Consider the following 17,939-nt stretch of genomic DNA (forward strand, 5'->3'; position numbering starts at 1 on the left):
ATAAATGAAACTTGATTCTTAACTCTCATACCATATTTTAAAAAAAAAACAACTACTCAAAATGGACTATAGACTTAAATGTAAAATCTAAAACTTTGAAACTTCAATAATACAGGAGAAAATATTTGTGATATTAGGCGAGACAAAGATTTTTTTTAAGATACAATACAAAAAAACTATAATAATAAAACTGAAAAAAAAATTTCTGTACTTTCAAGTTTAGCCATTATGAAAAAGAAAATGGAGATTACCCAAAAAATTAAAAGTAGTACTATTATACAATCCAGCAACCCCATTACTGAGGATATATCTCAAATCAGTATGTCGCAAATATACCCTGCACTCCTGTATTTACTGCAAATTATTCACAATAGCTAAAAGATTAGAGTCATCCTTTGTCCATCAATGGATGAGGAGATAAGAAAAATGTGGTGTATATGCACAGTGGAATATCACTCCAGCTTTAAAAAGAAGTACACCTTATTATTTACAGCATGGTTGGATCTGAAGGACATAAGTGAAAGAAGCCAGGCCAGAACAACATATATTGCATGATCTCTCATAGATGCATAATCTTGAAAAAGCAAACTTCCAGAGGCAGAGTAGAATGGTGGTTCCTAGGAGATGAGGGGAAGGAGCAGGGTTGGAGAGGTATTGATCAAAGAATACAAAATTTTGGTTAGACAGGAGGAATAAGCTCAAGAGCTCTCTTGTACAATATAGTAACTATAGTTAGTTTTATTGTTGTATTGTTGTAAACCAATAGAAGAGTAAATTTTAAATGTTCTCACTGTAAAAAATGATAAGTATGTGAGGTAATGCATAGGTTAGCTAGCTTAATTTAGCTATTCAACAATGTACACATATTTCAAATCATCCTGTTGTACATGACAAATACATATAATCTTTCCCTATTAATTCAAATTATCAAAATAATTTAAATCTGCTCTTCCAAAGATACTGTTAAGAAAATGAAAAGACAAGGCAGATTGGGAGAAAATACTACAAAGTTAAGAAGTAACCTGTAAACTAAGAAGAAAATACTTGAAGTACATACATACAGAGGCCTCATCTCTATAATGTAGAAAGGGCCCTTTAAAACTATTAATAAAAAACACAATCCCACAGAAAAATGGGCAAGGACATGAAAAGAGATTCCCCCCAACAGAAATACAAAGGACAATAGTCATATGAAACTGAGATTAATCTCACAATTAAAGCAATGCAAACTAAAACAAAATGTCATATTATAAAGAGTATTTGGCATAGAAATGTTTATAATACAAAAAATGGAAAATACTGAAAAGTCTACCAAGAGAGGACAATTAAATACATAGGTACAGAAAACACAAATACTATGTATTCATTACAATTTAAATGCTGGTTTCACCCATGTTGATATAACATTAAAAGTAATCTATGGCATATAGTTCAATCTGTATAACAAGAGCGTTAATCTGAAAGTATACATTTTCATCTATTTGTAAGTGTACAGAGATAAATGTTGGAAAGAAAACTCACCAAAATAGTAGCAGTGATTGTCCCTGGGAGAGAGTTCAGGTGACTTTAACTTTATTTTTACATTGTAGCATCCTTTAAATAAACTACAATGAGCACATACTTCTATTGTTAAAGAAAGCTAAATTACTTTTATTTAAAAAAATAATAAGATGTTTCAATGCAAAATTTCAACAACAACAAAATTAAAAAGGACATCAAGTTGCAGCCAGACAAATGGCCAGCCAGGCCAAGGCCCTCTCCTTGAGGCTGCACCTTCCTCTGACCAGCACTGGACACATGGGAAGACAACTAAGTGTACACTATCAGATACACAGGCAAAGCTAGGTAGAGAAAAACAGAGTTCACAGAGGGTTTGGAGGGTGAGGATGACTCAGTGAAAACATAGGTTCTACCACACTAACAGTGGTAATGTCAGGACAAATCACCTCAATATCCTTCTTTGTAGACCAGGGTAATAACTTGTCTCTACCTCTTGGCGTGTGAAGTTTAAATGAGATACACATGAGCTGGGCATGGTGGTGTACACTGTAATACCAGTAACTTGGGGTGAGGGGGGATGACGGGGGGGATGGTGGGGTGGGGGGTAGGGGGGTGAAGCAGAAGGATTGCAGCCTAGGCAACTTAGCAAGACCCTGACTCAAAGTAAAATAAAAATTCTAGAAAGGTCTGGGTATGTAGCTCAGTGGTAGAGTGTTTCCTCAGTGTGTGCAAGGCCCTGGTTTCAATCCCCAGTACCATGAAAATAAAAAGCTATGTATGTGACACCCTCACTTAGGGCTTAGTCCATAACGTGCACTTAAGATCAGCTGTTTATATTATTATCTGGGACATTTGTGACAGTTGTTCACATTGCCACCACTCTATTCCCCATGATCCAGAGTCATAGAATAGAGTGTAAAGAAGGAATTTCAAACCTAGAGAATCCCAACATCAAGTTTTGGGAAACAAAACCTATTGTTCTCTATCCCTATGGAAATTTCTTGGAAAAAGCAGGCAAAGAAGATGGCAGCCAGCTAGAGAGGGGAGGAGGACGATTAAGTAAGGGCCTAAATAATATCCTGTCCTACCCACTGTGTCATCCTCTCCTCCCAAATTCCCTCCCATGTTGCCTGGGACCTTCCCCCAGACAACACTGTGTTAGGATCCCAGAAAGACTGATTAATTGCTATATCCCTTTCTCTGCAAATAAGGGACCTGAGAGCCAGAGCAAAGAAACCTACCGAGATTCAAGCAGTCAGCAAGCACCCAGCTCTGCCTCTCAACCAGAGGGTCCCCTCCTGTGTTCATCCTTCCCTCTGCTGGCTGCTTCTTCACAAGTTCTCATTTCCCCTACTTCCTCCCCCTACTCCATTATCTGTTGGGATTCTTCAAGGCCCCTTCTCTTCTCTGGCAGCCCTAATGGTCTTTTATGTCCCTCCCTGTGGTGAGAGAGAAACCGAACTGGGACTTTTCTGACTTGAAGAATAGTACACTATAAGAATGTTTACGGCTGTCACTAAGTGAAGACCAGCAGAGCCGTCTCTCTTCTAATATGAAGGAAGCACAAACCGTGGCATGAAATGAAAAGGTGTGGCAGGATGGAAGAGTTATGAGTTATTCTCACCCCTAACAACACTGGAAGTTTCCTTGAAACTCCTAGGAAATAAAGACCCTAGAATAGAGTGCTACTAGCCAGAGGAACCAGCAGACTCTGTGTCCTAGGTCTTAAATGCAACCAAGATGCAGGCAAGATAGGCAGGGGTGAGGAAGGATGTGGAGTGTGAATGAAAAAGCATTTTTCTAGGATGTGGTAAGACTCTGGGCAGTGGCCAGGCTGGGGCTAACCTTAGACAGGTTTACTGGAGTCCTGGGCTTGGTTCTAGGGTTCTTAATCAAGAGTCTCTGATCCAGGGGGAGCAGATGGTATTTCATGGCCTCAATGAGGAAGTCCTTACAGGTGTTGTTATTCTTTATCAAAGCCTCTTTTTCAACTGTCTGGAGGAAACAATTCACAGGTAACACTGGAACAGAGCCTGGTCCCATTTGGTCAAGCTGACTCTGGGGTGGGTCATTCCTGCATTCTCTCATTCATTTCTATGTCATCTCATCTCACAGCCAAAGAGAAAGATCCACAAAGTTACAACTTAGTGCTCACCTCCTGGATTTTAAGAGCACAAGGATTAAGTGATCAAGCTCTGGCCTAAGACAGGGATGCAAATCACCGCTGCACCACTCATCTCTGATTCTCAGTTCTCATCTGTAAAACAGGTGTATTAAAAGCATCTAAAACCCCATTAGTTTTGTTTGTGTGTACATTGAGGTTTACATAAATTTATGCAAAAAAAAGGAGTTGCCTGAAAATCTCTTCCCACATTCCTTTTGGTTTGAGTGCTTTACAATGCACAGGGCAAATGGTCAGAGATCTGAGAGAAGAGAAAGGGAGGGAAACAAGAAAGAAGACAGGATCCAAGGGCCAAACTTTGAAGGATTGGTAAAATAAGATTGTCAAGATGGTCATTCATTTTCTTATAGCAAAAGTCTTCGGGAGAAAACTGGCCAGTGAGGCTCTGATTACTGACACAAGTGCAGAAAGAATGTCCTATACAAAATCCCATCTACTGACCTCATCTACCCCATCTACGCTGGGATCTCATTTCTCTACCTGGTATTCAGACCTCAGGACCTAAGCAGGACTTCAGCTAATGCAAGCCTACATGCTCCATGAGTAGGCAAGGATGCATTTTGGCACTCTGGCTCTCAAATCGCATCTCTTCAGCCCAGCTCACATCACTATGTGACATATCTGGAATGAACAGCAGGGTCTTCTGAGGCCACTTGATGGTGGGAAACATCAATTCCATTCAATAGCTAACACTGATTGAATATCTCCTGGTTTGGCAGCCCTGTGCTGGCCCCCAGGAAGAAAATGATAAATAAGACAAAGTTTCTGACCTGAGGATTGGACCTGATTCAAGTCCAATCACAGAATGAGAAAGGGCTCCCACTTCAATCATCTCATTTCTCCAAACAATCAGCACAAGGCCTGGCTGAGCCTCTCCTTGGACCCCATCTATTGCTAAGAATGAAAATAGAGCCAGGGTCATCATCCACTGGGCAGCACTAGAGCTGGCAGGAAAGAGAAGAATTGGCAAGTCAAAGCCTCTGCCACCTCTGGGCATCTTCTTCCCCAAGAAAACTTCCTATAGCCTTGAAAGATTATTTTTTAACTTTCCCATTAGGGGCCTAAACCAGGATGGTACAAATCATGAATTTAGGGGTTAAAAAAATAAAAGGGGTGGGAGAAAAGCTCTAGAAAAGCTAGGGAGAAATGAAAATTGCTCAAGCAGCTACTTTTCCCAAAGAATTCATTCAGCTTGAACTAAAAGCTCCCCCCAGAGAGTTCATAGGTACAGAGTTTCAATGTGGTATGATGAAAGTTTTGGAAATGGAGATGGTGATGGTTGTGCAGCACTGTGAATATAATAAATGCCCTGAATCATATACTGAAAAACAGTCAAAATCACAAAGTTTGACAGGCATGATAGAACATGCCTATAATCCCAGTGGAACGGGAAGCTCAGGTAGGAAGATCGAGAATTCAAAGCCAGCCTCAGCAACTTAGCAAGGCCCTGTCTCTAAATAAAATATTAAAATGGGCTAGGGATGTGTCTCAGTGGTTAAGCGTAAGAACCTCTGGGTTCAATTCCTGGTACAAAGAAAAAAAAATCACAAAGTTTATGTTAAATATGTGTATGTGTTTATTATCAAAACATATCAAACTGTTATAAATTTAGAATATCTAAAAATGCTTAGTAAAAGCCTAATTAACTTTAGCTATTGTGAGGCGAAGATGTCAGGCAGTGTTGGTTGCAAGAGTTTTCCCTCTCTCCCTTCCTCTTGCATCATGGTCAGCCATCCCTAGCAGGTCTGAAGTTTCAAGGGTGAATGAATGATGAGGAAACATCCTTTCCAAAAAGTGTTTACCCTGTGAGGCCTAATAAAAGTGCTTTTAGAAAAGGAATCCCACACAACAGTTCTCACACCCAGTGCCTCTGACCTCCTCCTTTTCCAGGTCCAGACCGTATTTTGCCATAATAATCCAGGAACTATCTCCTAATATCTTTGTTAAGTTTCAGTTGTGGACACTTATTTGAGGTCTCTAAGTCCCACTGGAACCCAGGTCCCTGGCTGCCAACCCTGCCTTCAGTCAGTTTCCCACAGGACAGTGGGAAGACCTATTGTGACAATGAGAGGCAAGTTCAGTCCCTCTGCTTCTCTTTCCTACAGCAGGGATACCGTGCCACCAGGTGGCACTAGTATCCTCCAAGGTAGAATGCAGGACCCTTATAAAGGCTTCAAGGGTGTCGCTCAGTGCTGCAAAGAAGGCTGAGGTGTACAGATTCAGAGGACATTGTACTGACCCCTTAGGCCTATGGCCAGCAGCGTCAGGAGCAGAGGACTTTACAAGTGCTCACAAGAACAGCATGTTACTCGTAGTCCCAAGGACAGCGGTAATATTAACTAGTATTCACTGATCACTGTGTGACAGGCTTTATATGGACCATCTCATTTTTCTCCAAACAATCCTACCAGAGCAAGTGCTATTTTGACCAGATGAGAAAACTGAGGTTTCAAGGGGTTAAGTATGGCACAGGGTAACAGTAACTGGCTGTTAGACTGCTAAGCCTCCTCACTTATTCTTGCATCATACCTTTTCTTCCTTCTAGAGATCCTCCAGGACATCTGAGGGGTGGCCTACTTCCTTGATGTTTAGTTTGGTTCACATATTTTAAGCTTTGACTCCCTGCTTATAAGAGTATCTAATGCAGTTTTCTGTTCAAAATGAGCCATGTAATGGGAAAATGGAATAAAGAGCAACAAAGGTGACAGCTGGCAGAACTGTGTGCCTCAGGGTCTGGCTGCTGTGGATTTGAATCCTGACTCTCTCCAAGTAGTTGGTGACCCCTGAGGGCAACCCAATCCACAGCCTCAAGGGCCAAAGTGGTAAATAGAGTGTTGTAATTGCCTCACAGGCTGATTACAAGGTTTAAGTAAGAAAATAGGTGGCACTATAGGGACATCCCATAATTTTAAAATTTTCTTTTCTTTCTTGGAAGAAGAAGAGATAGTCTGTGCTCTAGGCACCTGTTAAAAGCTGCTTTTCACAGTCCTTAGTTGGGATCCAACTTGTTTAGAGCAGAAAGGCAACGTAGAAATATTATGAAAATGACTCTTATGGCTTTGGGTATCTATAGGGAAAGCAGCTAATTTTATAGAACACTTGTTAAGCCAGGCTTCAGGCTTACATACCGACAACTTGTTTCTGGAAGGAGATACTGAGGCTTGAATAAAAACTCAAAACTAGTAAGTAGTGGAGCATGAACTGAAACCTACATAGCTTATCCTCAAACCTATGCATTTAAGCTCTACTTCAAACTGAACCCAGTTGATTGGTGCCCCCAACACACACAGAAGACATATTGATCTCAACTATGCCATGCAACCAGAGTGGCCTCTGCTGTCCCTTGAGGCTTTGGTGGACAGGCCAGCACACACCTGCACTAGATAATCACTGGGCAAGAGAGGGAGTCGGATGTGTTCCATCAGTTTTGCCATGTGCTCTAAACGGGTCTCTTTCTCATAATTGATCCAGGAAATCACAGCTTCAAACACCTATAAAGAAAAGAAGGAACAGTTTCAAATAACCTACTCAATCTGTAAAAGAAAAAAAGTTATAATTCATCTGCAAAAGTGTTTAACACAAGATTAAATGTTAAAAGTAAAACAAAAGCTTTTTTATTATATGTTCTCAAGAGTGAACATGCACATATATGCCTACAATAAACCTGCTCTTCCCAATGTAGAATCATTGTGGTTCATTCTAAAATAAAAATCAGTTCCAATAGTTATTTAAGGGTAGAAATACATAGCAACAACTGTGAACCAAATGTTTAAAGGTGGCTGCAGAGGACCAGATGCCCTGGGGGCAATACCACACTTCTCCAGCATTGCTCTCCTCTCTAATCTCCCCTGCATATTCAGTGCAGAATGAAAATTGTAAGAAGGCCTTCTGCCTGCAGCTGGCTGTGATGATGACTGTAACACTGAATACAGAGAAGGGCAGACATTTCTCCTTGGATTTAACTTCTCTCTTGAGGAGAGATTTCATTTCTATGTAAATCAAAACTGGAAGGCTTGGAACCAAAAAGAGGATAGGTGGTTTGGATGTTTATTTTGTTGTTCAAGGCTAAGTCTAAATTCAAACTCTGCACCACCATGCACAGACTGGAAAAAAAAAACAGTGTTGGTGAGACTGTGGGGAAACCAGTAATATTAGTGGATATTTATTAGATAAGTATTGTTTTTTAAGAGAAGAGGGAACAATTTGGCAGTAGCAATCTAAAGTGTAAATGTGCATACTCTATGACCTAGAAATGCCATTTCTAGAGCCCTAGACTACAAAAACACTCATAGAAGAGCACAAAACAACAAGTGTCCAAGATGTTTGCTGCAGCACTTTCATAAAAGGACAAAAAAGGAACAACCTAAAGTCCACTAACAAAGAAATTATTAAAATATCATCTCTATTGTTGGTTTCAGCTTTCAAAAAGAATAAAACAAGATGCCTTCTTGTACATGAAAACAAGAAAGTGCTCTCAGAAACTGTGGTATATACACACAATGGAATATTTCTCAGCATAAGAAGAAAATAAAATCATGGCATTTGCAGGTAAATGGATGGAGTTGGAGAATATTATGCTAAGCCAATCCCCCCAAAAATCAAAGGCCAACTGTTCTCTCTGATAATGGTGGAAAGTGGGCAGGAGGGGTGGGCACATGTTGGGAGAATGGAGGAACTCTGGGAAGAGGGGACGGGTTATGGGAGGGGGTATGGGAGTATGGGAGGGGGTATGGAATAAGATGAACATTACCCTAGGTACATGAATGACCACACATATGATGCGACTCTACATTGTGTACAATCAGAGAAATGAAAAGTTGTGCTCCTTTTGTGTACAATGAATCAAAAAATGCATTCTGTCTTGTATAACTAATTAGAACAAATTTAAAAAGGGGAAAAAAGTGCTCTCAGATTAAAGAGGACATGCCAAAAGGACACAGAAATAACTGGATGGGACCTTCACTGGCAACATTTGGAACAACTCAAACATCAAAGAGAATAATGAAAAAATGAGATCAGGGCTGCTCTGGTGGGGTGGGGTTTCAGGAAATGACTAGGGAAAAGGCCAAAGATTTTTTGTGATAATGGATATGTATCTCTATAGGTAGACACTATATGTCATACAAATTTGTAAAAACTAATCAGATTGTACCTTAATGTCTGTACATTTCACTGTGTGCAAACCATACCTCAACAGAATCTTAATTTTAAAAATATAGTAATGGATTACAATACAATGAATTTTATAAAGAAACCATTAATTCCTAGGATAATTTGAAAAGTATCAGAAGGGCTCTTCTTTAGAAAAGTGGTAAATGAGAAGGAATGACAAAATTAGAAAAACAGTATTTTGTAAAAACCACCAATGTGATAACTGATTCAGCAAGGATCACCAATGAAAGCTAGAATCAAAAGTTTTTGTGAAACAAGAAATTCACAAACTATCATCCCAAAGATTTATTTACACAACGGGGGAAAGATACCCTCAAACAGGAGAACAGACAAATATCACCTTAAACAAGGGACAAACTTACCACCAATAATAGGACAAACTTATATTCCTGATTGTGGTTTAATGGAGAGGACACAGCAGCCCAAATGTGTATTTTTCCAATAATGTTTAACCTGAATGTTATAGTACAGAGACAATCAGACAAATCCGTTTGGAGCCTCTACAAGATGGTTGGGCTGAATTCTTCAAAATGTAATATAATGAAAAACGAAAAAGAATCAGGGGGATGGTTATAGATTAATGAGATTTTGAGACATGAGACATGATAACTAACATTTGGAAATACAAAAACCTTTGGATTATGGATTAAAAAGAAATAGGGGGACCATTAGGAAAATCTGAATACTGATTATTTGGCAGACAACACTACTGTTATCAATGTTAAATTTCTTTTGCTAAAAATGATTTTATGGTTATAAAATAACATGTGGGAGGTGCATACTAAAATATTTAGGAGTGAAGTACCATGATATCTACAATTTACTGCTATACAGTTCATCAAAATGAGACATCAAGTCTCTGGAGAGAAAAAAAAGCAAAATATTAACTACTGAATCTCAGTAAAAAGTACTTTGTGTGCATTCTTTCAAACTTTACAATATGTTCAATGTTTTCAAAATAAAAACTGAAGAAAAAAAGATAAATTATAAGGGAAAATGATAGATGGGGCAATAAAATTTACAACCTGCCATAAAGATGAAATAAAAGCTTATCTACTAAGAGAAAAAAATTCCAATTTCTCTTAACTTATTTTTTCTTTATGTTTGCTAGATCAATAATGCTTTGCACCTAAAGTACTTAGTTCTACTTCCTAGATACATCTTAAGTCAGAACAGGCATAACTTTAATTGGGCAAGGAATCATAAAGTTATCAGAAAAGTAAAGAAGGGAACAGAGACAAATGGTAAGGAGAAGTTGATCAGTGGATACAAAGTTAGATTGGAGTAAGAAACTTGCTTGGAGTAGCAAGCACTGTACAGTAGGGTGACTATGGATAATGGACTATACATTTCAAAAAGCTAGAGAACAGGGCTGGGGATGTGGCTCAAGTGGTATCACACTCACCTGGCATGTGTGAGGCACTGGGTTCAATCCTCAGAACCACATAAAAATAAATAAATTAAATAAAGGTATTGTGTTCAACTACAACTAAAAAAATAGATTATTTTTTTAAAAAAGCTGGAGAACAGGATTTTGAATCATAAAGAATCATAAAATTTTGAATGATAATGAAAAGATACTTTGAGGAGACAAGGAAGTTTACCCTGAATTAAACATTATACAATGTATACATGTTTCAAAACATCACATGTTGTGCCATAAATATTTTTCTTTTGTTGTTTTTATGGAACAGAGCAAAAGGAAAGGAGCAATGTGTGTGCATATGTGTGTGTGTTTGTGTGTGTGTGTGTGTGTGTGTGTGTGTGTGTCTATGTCTATGTAGTTGGCTTACATGTCTGAATAAATTAACCTATATCTTGATATAAGCATATAAACACCATGGAAATCCTCCTTGCCTAGAACATTTCAAAATACAAACTTTCCTACAATTATGGTCCTTACCCTCATAGCATTGTTTTGTCAATGTGTTTTACCCACCAGTCCTTTATTAAAAGATCCATGAGAACAGGGACCTTGTCCAATTTGCTGGCACATAATATATACTCAAATACTATTTTAATGAATAAATGGACACATGAGTTCTTAATAAGTCAGTAGGAAGCAGAGTGGGACCTTCACAGGCTACAGCAGAGAGCATGACTGGGAACGCGGGGCTGGAACCTTGGCGGGGAGGGCAGAGCTGGAGGCTGATGGAGAAGCTGGCCTTTCTGAAAGAGGAGATGGGTGGCCACATTAATATTCTGCCTTGCATGTGGTTATCCACACTTCTTCCCACTCCTCTCCACCAGACTAAGAGCTTTTGTAGGAGGAGAAGGGTATTTGCTCTGTCTCTGGGGGGCCTCCTTCCCACACACTGCCAAGTAAAGCTCCAAGTGTCTGGCCAACAAAACTTTGCTGAACAATGAAGTACAAGTCCTTGAGTAGTAGGGTTGATTTATTGATCACATTCTTACCCCATTGACCAGCTTAATCATTGCTGTAAAACCTAAAAAGAAAGCTGAGTCTACCATAGTCGATATTTAACCTTATCTCCATTTTTGGCTTGACTAGTCTAACAGGTTTTACTTAGTTGCACTATTTACCTACTCAGCCATGAAAAGTCACAGCAGTCAGCAATAGCAGTGACCTTCTAGCAGCTAGAGAAGGCCATATATGTATGTATGTGTATATATATATATTTCATTATATTTCATGTTTGAAAAAGAAACAAGCAAATAAACCTTTAAATAGCTTGCCTTCAAAGTATCCAATGTCATTTCCAATAGCCCTTCCCATAAAGGACTCTTTGTAGACATTATCTTCCTGGATTCTCATGATAATCCAATGACTAGTTTCTCTTAACCTTTATAAAGTGATTTGCCCAAGTCCCAGAGCTAGAAAAGAGGCAGAACAAACCCAGCTCTAATGCTCACACTTTAGCTGCCTCTCAAATGTCTACTAGCATGGGTTGACATATTACAGCCCAGGAGCCAAATCCTGTACCTGTTTTGGTAAATAAAATTATACTGAAACATGACCATAGTCATGTGTTTACAGACCATATGGGCTGTTTTCTTGCTACAACAGCAAAGCCAAGAATCTATTAACCCACAAAACTAAAATATTCACTATCTGGACCTTTTTTGGAAAAATTTGTTAACTCTTGCTCTAAAATCTAAGCAGGGCAGGATGATGTTCTCTCAAATGATAATACCTTTCATGGAACCCATGAGAAAATAATCAGCTACCCACAAGGCAGGCTTGGGGTTTCACTTTCAAACAAAGAAATAATCTCATTTCCTCACTCACAATTTCTTGGGTGCTACAAGGTTGTAGAAGAGTCATAGAAAAAGACTTTACAGTTCCCAGATCACCATACTTCTGCTATAAGCACAAGACTTGTCCAGAGGACAACAGATTAACTGGATCCTTCCACCCTAACTTCTGGTTAGACAAGCAGCAAAGGCAGGTTGGAGCTGATATGTGGATGCTAATTCACAATGGGGGTGGGGGGTGGGCATGTGCCAGGGGAAAATAAGAGTTATTTTAGGTAGATGGGAATGAAGGGAAGGGAAGGGATATGAGGATAGGAAGGATAGTAGAATGAAGCAGACATTATTACCCTATGTACATATATGACTGCATAACCAATATGATTCTACAACACGTATAATCAGAAAAAAATGAGAAATTATACCCCATTTATATATAAAATATAAAGTGCACAATACTACTGTCATGCATAACTAATTAAAATAAATTTTAAAAATAAAAAAGATAAAAATGAGGGATTCTAGCTTTCAAAATGTTCTTTAAAAATCAAGAAGGGGAACTCAAGTTAAAAAGGCAGGGTGATTAATGATTCGGCAAGGTGAGGGGTCAAGATAAGGGTGACTGCTATCAAAATGGGGGAGACGCTAAGTTTGACAAATGAGATGGGTGAACTAGGTCCTGCAGGTCCTTATTTGTAAGTCAAGATTTAAGGAGAACTAATCTTATCAATAACACATACAATGCTAGACATTTTTACATTCATGATCTCATTTAATCCACAAAAATAATTCTATGAAGAAGTTACTGTTCACATTTTACAGACGAGGAAATAGCCTCAAAGAGATAGCTAGTTGTTCAAGGTCACACCAGCAGGAAGTAGTGGAACTGGGCTGTGAATTCAGTTCTAACCCCAAAAAACAAGGTTCAAATGTTATGCAATAGTGCCTCTAAGAGGCAGAATTAGTTGAACACCCTGAGCAGACTGCTGAATTGGGAAACCAAATTCTTAATTCTATAAAACCAATGAAGCCCTCCTCATCCTCCTGGGACATCAACCCTGAGGATACTGCTACTTTCCCAGGGATTGAGGCAATAACACTGTCCCAATCTGCTCCTTTTTTTTAAATTAAGAAGATTTCACTTGTAGACACAAGAATGATTTTGAGAGCCTCCTGGTTTTGTTTCTTAAAGAAAAGCTTACAAGAGCTACAGTAGCCATATTCCCACCTCACAGTCACATACAACACAGGGACAATGGTGGGCAGTTGAAGCTCATTGTGCATGTGTCTTCCCAACTGAGGGTTTATTGACATTACACTGGTGGTTTGAAATCAACCTTGGTGAATATATTTACACTGTGACAATCAGCAAGTGAATCATCAAATGAATCAGAGCTTTTAGATTTTACTCTGTTCTTTATTTGTTTATTTACTTGTTTTATGGACAGCCAATTGTTAAAGTACTAGCTTGGAGATGTCCTGGTCTGAAGGTTCCCCCGCCCCCTTGAAACCTATCTAATTTCATGTATCTATCTGACAACACCATTATCTCAAGGTTTTGTATAACACCTAAGAGCTCTTTCTTGTAGTTGCTTCATCTCATATTCACAAATGCCATGCAGAAGAGCTAGGTTGTTCACTTACAAAAGGACAAAATGAGGCAGAAAGTGACCAAATACTTTCCCAAATATTCCCCAGCTAACTGTGAGAGGGCACTTATAAACACCTTTCAATATTGTGGTTTAATGGGACACAGTTGAAAAATACTGAAACTAAAGAAGAATGTTCCCTCTTTACAGACCCCTACTCCATAATCAGCCTCATCTCCCAAAATCCCCTCTTCAAATATCCTCAATTCTCATTACCCAGGGTATTCCCTCTCCCAAGTCCAAAAAGCATCCTGACTTCTATGTCTTTATTCCTACTATCCCTCCAAGATGAATGGCTTTCCAAAATCCTAACTTCACGTTCCAAATTTGAGCTCAGATATTTTCTTTTCCATGATTCCTTTCCTACCCAACAACTGGGAGTAAAATACTCCAAGGTGTTTTCCTTGATCTTTGATTATAAGCAATAACTTCTTTCAGTCACATACTATAGATTTATACATATTTCCAGTATGTTTCCCACCCAAAGAGGAGCTACAGAAGAGTAAGCACTAGGTGTTATTCATCCCTGTTTCCTCCTATCAGGGTGCTGCACTGAAGAAGGGCAGGGTCTTAAAAGGGAGACACAGTTTCAAATCACAGAGCTATCTGTTGCTAATAAATTATGTCCCTCACTAAACTTTAGTTTCTTTCCTCCTCTGCAAAACAGAGACAATAACTTCTTCCTTGCAAGTCACTGTGGAGACTAAAAGAGATATGCTGAACAGTATGCTGGAAAAAAGAAATCAAATACAAAAGTATTTGTATTCCATTATTACAATTATATAAAGTTCCAGAACTGGCAAAACTCACCTAGGATAGAGAAGTAATTACCCTTTCTGGGCCTGATGTACTGAGAGGAAAGGAAACCTGGATCTGCTTCTTGATGTGGTTGCTAGTTATGTGGATATTTTACTTTGTAAAGTGCTGAGCTGCATACATTTTACATCTCTATGAACTTATCACAATACAAACTTCATCTTTAAATAATTTGCAAAATGTGCCTGGAGAACAGTGGGCCATAGTGGTAAATTTTTGCTCATAGTTCTATGGTATTCTGCACATAGGTGATTATGGAGTTGCTCTCTCCAAAGAAAAGTCAAAAGAGGAACACAGAGGCAGGATCCCGGCCAAATAACCACCTGCAGGCTAAGAAGCTGGCAACTGACCTCAGAAGATGGCAAGGCTGCCCAGAGCTCAGCCTAGACAATGAAAAGTACCTACTTGGTCACCAGATAACACGTCCCACAGCAATCACTAAAGCCCAGCCGACTGATCAAGGCTTTCTAGCCTACATCCCACAACCAGCAGCCTGCACCCCTCAGCCAAAGCTAGAAATTCAGACAGAAGAGCATACAGCACTAATGATCCTGGAAGATGAGGACACAGTCCCTACCAGAACATAAAATGCTACAATCTGGCTCCTGACATGCAGTGCAGCACATTTTAAGTGTATTATACAAAGAAATACTAACCTGTAGTTCTCATTAAAACACACAGTCTAATTTTTTAAAGAGCCTCAACTTGCTCCTTGCAAGCCTAATGATCTCTGTCAACACTATTAAAACCTATCCATCCTGGAACTTGGGACTATGTTTGTACATAACACGAAAAACCTAAAAGTCAGATTCTTTCTTTTCATGGTGTTGAGGATAGAACCCAGGGCCTCATGTATGCTAGACAAGTGTTGTACCATTGAACCACACTCTTACTTTGATTTTTATTTTATTTTATTCTATTTTATTTTGAGACAGGTCTCGCTAGTTGCTATGACGGACCTCCAACTTGAAATCCTCCTTCCTCAGCCTCCAAAGTCACTGGGACTACAGGTATGCCACTAAACCCCACATAAAGGTCAGATTCTTCATAAAGGGAAATGACTGCCAGCGTCATCAGGGTAGGAAGCTGGTCTTTGCTTCTGTAAGTCAGCAGGAAAGCCTATAGCTTTCAGGTACAGAGGAGAGCCCTGCACGCTGCAGTAACCTATCTGGTCCAGAGCCACATCTGGCCTTCCCATGTTTGTGTTTGGTTGAGTAAAGAACTATCATTTGAAGAGGAAAAATAGTGAAGAAAACAGGAAGAGATAAGAAAGTAAGTTCTATGTTGTGGGGGGAAAAAAAGTTTTTCTCCTTACAAGCTCATAAAGCCCAAAGTAGATGGGCTTGAATTTTGAAAAGAAAGACAATGGATATGCAGAAATGCATATTCTAGGTGGTATGAGGAAAAACCCAGAAAGCCTTCGAGCTAAATGAAGGCAGAAATTAATCATCTTTCACATCTTTTTATCTCTAGCTTTGTGGGCCTGACAGATTTAATCTAGGTCCCTCCTTTTCAGAGTCGCCTTCTTCTTTGTTCATAGAGAACCATCCCCTGAAATCCTCCTGAGATGCAGTATCTGGTAGGGAGCATGCAATAAGGGAATCAATGTCAGTAGCCTCTCATCCGAAGTTGGTGCCCATGAACCCAGAAATTTGCAGAGCATGAACAGGAAGCAACCAAGAAAGGGATCAAAGAAGTAATCTCACTGCTCTTAGAGTCTGTATGATCTGCTAGGAAGAGGGCATATACAAGGCAAATGCATCTGGAGGGCCTCCATGCAAGGCCACTTTTATTGGCCATGAGCACAGTTTCTGGAAACAAAGTGAGCAGATAGCTGTTCTTAAAATTGAAGATGTTTATGCCCAAGATGAAACACATTCTACTTGGACAAGGGATGAAGTTATGTATACAAAGCAAAGAACAACACCGTGACTCCTGAGGAAAACTGACCAAAACCAGAGTAATCCGGGGAAAAGTAACTGGTGCTCATGGAAATGACCACTGGCATCACTTGTGCCAAAATTGGAAGAAACCTTCCTGTAAAGGTCGCAGAATATATGTAATGCTATACCACTCAAAGATTAAAACTAATTAAAATTAATTAAGTAAAGGTGGATTGAAAAGGAAAGATGGAAATAAGAAGAGGGAGGAAAACACCATCTTCTTTTCTCTTTTAAGTCTAAAGAGTCAAGGTGGAGCCCCTAAATTTTTGGCCAGAGTCCCCTTTCTGTTAGCAACACTTAAGAAACAACAGAGCCAGGCACAAACCTATAATCCCAGCTACTTGGGAAGCTGAGTCAGGAGGATTGCAAGTTCAGGGCCAGCCTGGGCCACTGAATAAGACACTGTCTCACTAAATAGATAGATAGATAGATAGATAGATAGATAGATAGATAGATAGATAGATAGATAGATAGGGCTGGGAATATAGCTCAGTGTTAGAAGACTTGTCTAGCATATATGAGTCCTTGGGTCTGATCTTGAGTGTAGGGGGGTGGGTGCGGAGGAAAGATGGGAAAGAGAGGAGAGAGAAAAGAGAGAGAGACAGTCACACACACACACACACACACACACACACACACACACACACACACCATAGGATTGCCCTTGATTTTCAGGGAAGAGGATTCTGGTAGAAGATTATTACTCATCTCTCTTAACAGCTGCTTCCCAGATAGTATTTATTATGCTTCCAGAAGATACTTCCCTGAGCGTCGTCATCTACTTTTAACAATTACTTGGTTTTTTGTTCATTTTACTTTGCCTTGATTGTACTAATGGAGAACACGGTGAAGAGCTTTGGCTAAGAGAAAAGCTCGCTAAGTGACCTCCTATGGTCACTTCTTTCCACACCTTGTCTTCTTCATCCATAAAATGGAAGAACACATGACCTATGTCTTGAGATTGTTCACTTGAAGTTCAAAGATGAGACTATATGTTGTTTGTTCACTTTGGAATCTTTAAGAAGCTCTTAAGATTGGAATTGCATTTGATCTATATAGTGCTTTCGGAAGTATGGTCATTTTGACAATATTAATTCTGCCTAAGAGCAAGGTAGATCTTTCCATCTTCTAAGGTCTTCTTTAATTTCTTTCTTTAGCAATCTGTAGTTTTCATTGTTGAGGTCTTTCTCCTTTTTCATTAAGTTGATTCTCAAGTATTTTATTTTATTTTTTGATGCTATTGTAAATAGGGTAGTTTTCCTTATTTCCGTTTTAGAGGATTTGTCACTGATATACAGAAATGCCTTTGATTTATGGGTGTTGATTTTATATCCTGCTACTTTACTGAATTCATTTACTAGTTCTAGAAGTTTACTGGTGGAATTTTTTGGGCCTTCTAGGTATAGAATCATATTGTCAGCAAATAGTGCTAATTTGTGTTCTTCTTTTCCTATACGTATCCCT

At 39.1% G+C, this 17,939-nt stretch overlaps 1 pseudogene; it reads right to left on the reverse strand.

Moving 5' to 3' along the window:
- LOC143389693 (kelch-like protein 3) overlaps window positions 1–17,939 on the reverse strand; it is a 66,614-nt pseudogene that overhangs the window by 11,854 nt on the left and 36,821 nt on the right.

The sequence above is a fragment of the Callospermophilus lateralis genome, unplaced genomic scaffold (assembly GCF_048772815.1).
Source record: "Callospermophilus lateralis isolate mCalLat2 unplaced genomic scaffold, mCalLat2.hap1 Scaffold_63, whole genome shotgun sequence".
In the NCBI taxonomy this organism is placed as follows: Eukaryota; Metazoa; Chordata; class Mammalia; order Rodentia; family Sciuridae; genus Callospermophilus; species Callospermophilus lateralis.